The 4810-nt window shown below is 39.9% G+C and overlaps 1 long non-coding RNA gene across 1 annotated transcript; it reads left to right on the top strand.

Moving 5' to 3' along the window:
• The first annotated feature begins 2332 nt into the window (after positions 1–2332).
• On the top strand, positions 2333–2772 carry LOC125717483 (uncharacterized). Its single transcript, XR_007384549.1, has 3 exons — positions 2333–2427; positions 2529–2595; positions 2749–2772. It is a non-coding gene; the product is annotated as an uncharacterized LOC125717483 (long non-coding RNA).
• Positions 2773–4810: the final 2038 nt, after the last annotated feature.

The raw sequence follows: 4810 nt of genomic DNA, 5'->3' as shown, positions 1-4810 counted from the left end.
TGGGGAGGTTATGAAATTGGTTTCACCTATTTATTGTCTTGACTCTTGAGATATTAGTGACATATGCCAAAACGGCTTCTTTAGTTTGGAGCATAATCTTTAGTCACTTCCAAAACATCTCTCATGCTACCTAAATAATCATTTTGAGGATGATCAAATGTGTCTGTCTGTGTAGGTTCTCAGTCGTCTCAGTCGTCCAAGTATTTATCCTGCAGTGGGGTCGTCACCTTGAAAGTGGTCATTGACACACCCTGCCGTCCAACAGTTCATTAGAGTCACTTGGGGGCAAGGTGTGGATTAAGGTGTGACACCTTGGTTCCGCCTGAGTCAAGGTGTGAACTATTTACAGGTGGCTGCCCCTTACATTTAAATCACCTGGAAAGGCACCTCAAGACTGCGTTATAGGTGGCTGATAATTGGTGTCTTAAGCCTTCACCTCTGTTCGGTCATGACCGTTCTAAATGGCCTCTTTTATCCCTCTTTTATCAACCACCTGTCTTCCGTGTCTCGAAGGAGTGTCTCTTCTGCTTTAGGTACAGATGCACAGCTGAGTCTTGTCGTGATGTTCTGGCTCTCCTGTGTTGTGCCATACGCCTTGATCCACACCTTTCCGAAAGTGACTCTAATGACCTGTAGGACGGCAGGGTGTGTCAAAGGCCACTTTCAAGGTGACGACCCCACTGCACGATAAACACCTGGAACTCCCCATCAGACTTTTAGAACTGAAGAAGCCTTTCAGATGAGAGGTGAAATGTCTTCAAGAAAGTGGAAAAAAAGTCCAGTTGCTCTTAGGAAGATCAAATGTGTCATGCCACACCAGGTATGGAGCATTGCTGCATATGGGGCAGTTGTCATGACACGAGAAACGAAGAACTTGAGAGCAGGTGTCAGGAGAACAAGGAGGGGCTTTACCAAACCAAAACAAGAGCAGGGAAACAAACAGGGTCACACTGGGGAGACGAGAACAGGGAAGGGCACAGGCAACAGGAGGACTGATGTCAAATAGGAAGCACTTATATACAGGATTAATGAGGAGCTGACATGATGCAGGAATGGATAGTTAGCTCAATAGGATTGTGGATAATGAGCAAGACACACCTAGGGAGAATTAGGAGAGATCCGGAGGACCGGTAGTGACCCCTGATAATCATACTGGCGGATGAACAGGACAGGTTGACAGCAGAGTAACCGTGGATCAGACATGTCAAATCAACGCATCCCACAGATACTCGACACATAACCCAGCCAACCACATAATGCTGCAGAAACCTGGATCATCAGACTAGGTGACCTTTCGCCATTGTGCCAATGTCCAGTTCCATTCTATGCACTTTCAAAGGTGGGAAGGGGTCATGCGCACTCTGATTGCCCTGTGGTTATATAGCCAGATATGCAACAGGGCTTGATGCCCTGTGTACCACGACACATCACTCCTATAATCATAATCAAAATTATCTACCATTCTCGCAATAGAAACCCTTGTCCTTGGTTGTACCAGATGTGATAGCCTTCGTTTGCATCCTGGCTGCCCAGCACCCTGTCAAAAGTTTGTGGTTTTTCCTTCCTCGATCCACTCTCAATAGGTACTCACCAGCGTTGCCGTTTCAGAGATTCACTGACCTTGTTGTCTGGCCATGATGATTTGGCCCTTCTCAGCATCTTTATCATAATTTCTTCTACATTCAACATATTACATATTCAACTACAAGTACCGAGTGATAGTTTACTGCCTAACATATCCCAAACCTTGACAGACACTGTTTTTACGAGATAGTCAACATTTTTCACTTCATATGAGGGTGGTCATAATGTTTTGACACATCAGTGTATTTCTGTATGAAAATAAAATCCTGTGTGACTTGTATATGGGGATTCATATTATCTGGAAGAAACTGATAACTTGGAAATCAGAGAAAAATGTCCCTAGCTGGAATCATGCACAAATATGTGTTTGTTTGATCTTCTGTTGTAACTGCAAAATCAGCATGAGTTTATTGTCAGGGGGGGCCAAATATGGAGGATGTTTTATGTCAATATTCAATATATAAATATAGCATTTAAACAATTATTTAAATTGGAATTTAAATTTTCATTTAAATGATTATAAATAATAATTGATTGTTTATAATAATTATTTATAATTATTTATAAATAATAATTATTTATAATTGTCATTTAAATGATTATTTAAATTATAAACGGTCATTTAAACAATTATTCAAAATATGTCATTTAACTGATAATTATGTAAATAATTTAAAGTATTATCTACATGATTATTTAAATTGCAATTTAAATCATACCAGCAGGCATTAATCTGTCAAAGGCAGCTATCAAACTCAGGGGGCGGGCTCTGACCAAAACCATGTGGGGTCGGTTTCCGAAAGCGATCAATCTTAGAGAATAACGAACAAGATAACGAAAAACGTAAGTAACCGCAGAGTGACGTCTGTGAATGTTTCCCAAAATTTTGTTAATCCCGAACTGATGAACGAACTTTAAGCAGTACTTTGTTGGTTTCTCCCCAGCCTCCACGTGAAAAAATCACAGACTGTCGATGACAGGAACATCGATTCCATGTATCTCAGTGCTGCAGTATGTTATATGATTGTCACACCAGACATATGCAAATGTGAAAAAATACACAAATTAGGAAATCAATAAAACACACCAAATCAACCAGTAAGACCAAAATCAATTAACCTATTTGTGGAATGGGCTCAAAATGTTATATTTGCTTCCTTGTAGAAGAAACCACACCCACAAAACAACATTTCGGAAAGCAGCTGGACTTCCTGGATGGCTCTATTTCACTGTCTTCTGTTCTCTGCCATTCCTGGTCACCTTCCCAGTTCAAAGAATGTGACTGAACATACAGCAAGTTTGATTGGTCGGCTCATCATGTAACCTACCAGTGTTGTTCAGAGTTCATGAATCGTGCCCCATCCCATTCATTAACTGGATTTTAAATGGACTAGGCAACACTCTGTAAGATGTTGAATTGGAATGACAGTAAGAAGAATTTCATTTATTCATTTAATTGAATTCATTTCAATTTAATGCAATTATACAACATATGAATGACATTTAATCTAGCAAAACATAAATAATTACATAATATATTTACTTCCAAGGTGGTAGGTGTTGATTTTGACCTTGTATATGTACAAGTGAGTGAACTTTATATTTGCATGATTGTAAGATACTAACTGTGTAATTGTTTTATCCTGCTCTAACAATAGGCATTTGGTTTATGTCCGCCCTCTACGATCTTTTCCATATGCATATTGTAATTGTTTGTGCATGTTTAACTGTTTATGTGGGTTACCATTTGTGACGAGCCTGCAGTAGTATTTCTTGGGAAAAGCTCTGGATTGTCAGATGGATAGGGCTGTTATAGGGTTATTTGTATGAATGTATAAAGTGCGCTTTCGCCATGTTACACAAAGTCACAGTTAAATTATTTATTCTATAGGCAACACTGAAAATGTGGCATTCATCATGAATAACAGTGACATGCACAGACTTTTCAGGCAGTTGCTTGAACTGGGGGGGGGGGGGGGGGGGGTTGGCTGATGGGTACTTTTTGCTGCTGTAAATATCGGTTATCACATGGGGGGGGATTCAATGTATGCTGTTTATGTTAATAAGCTGGGTAATTCATATTGAAATATTAAGCTATAGTGCTAAAAGCTGCGCTTACACTATTCCATTTTAATTCTACTTCCTTACATTCATAGTCAAACTGCAATTCTGCACTGTGTTTTCAATCAGTTGTGTGAATTGAATTTGATTTTCATTCATTTTCGAGTCCGTTCTGAGTGGTGGAAATCCCTGTTATGTACTCAAGCGTCATACAGATCTTACAGCAACACGTCCCTTTTGCTCTAATTCACAGCTGAGATTAAAGTTTATATTGCAATATTAACCTCTTGTTGTGTCATCAGCATTATTACATTGTCCAAAAAAGGCCGTCACTGTATTTTTATCATCTGTTTTGAAGGATCTCTGTGTCTCTCTGACTGGACAGTTGGATTGGGTACCGAGGTCGGTACTTTTAAAGGGTGGCCGTACTACCGGGTATCAGTTCATGTCACATCAAACGGTGCCAAATCTCGGTACATTCACGTGCTCATCAGCAGCGGCGCACACGAGCTGAGCGGGACGTACGGAACTGGGATAAAGGTTTAAATGAATCAACAGCTACCTCAGCGTTTCAATACAATTTACATGTAAAGCTGCAATAGGACAGACAGATATTTAATGCAGTTAAATTTCAATTTGTTATTTAAGCGATCGTGTTAGTTTTGTTCACGACGACAATGGTTGTCAGGGGAAGAAAGCACACTGATGCAGACAGCGCGACACGCAATATTTGCCACGCAAAATGCAGAACTGGGGCTAGCAATACGTCGATCTTGAGGAAACGCCTAGTTAAACATAAAATATATTTACAGGCGGATGAATGTTCGGTGTTTGATAATTGGAGCGCCACAGTTAAAGCTACAGCCGCAGCTACAGCGCATGCGCCGACAATCATCCGTGCAGCCAGCATCGACATCGAAACTACGCCGTCGACAAGTTCTACTGCAGCTTCAGGTAATTCGTGAACGATCTGTTTTAGTTATTATACGGGGATATGTTTATAAAAAAACTGTAATAAATTAAGATTGTAGTTGTAACATAAGAACAGCAGCTTGTGTGACGCTGCCAGTTTTATTCTGTTTCAGGAAGAATTTGTTCAAAATAAGTAGGTGACAATGTTTGAAATTAGTTTGGGGCTTATTTTTTATTACTGTATTTTTCATTT

The sequence above is a fragment of the Brienomyrus brachyistius genome, chromosome 22, assembly GCF_023856365.1.
Source record: "Brienomyrus brachyistius isolate T26 chromosome 22, BBRACH_0.4, whole genome shotgun sequence".
NCBI classification, from domain to species: Eukaryota; Metazoa; Chordata; class Actinopteri; order Osteoglossiformes; family Mormyridae; genus Brienomyrus; species Brienomyrus brachyistius.
Note: the sequence above shows the minus strand (reverse complement) of the source record. Positions and strands in the feature narration are given on the sequence as shown.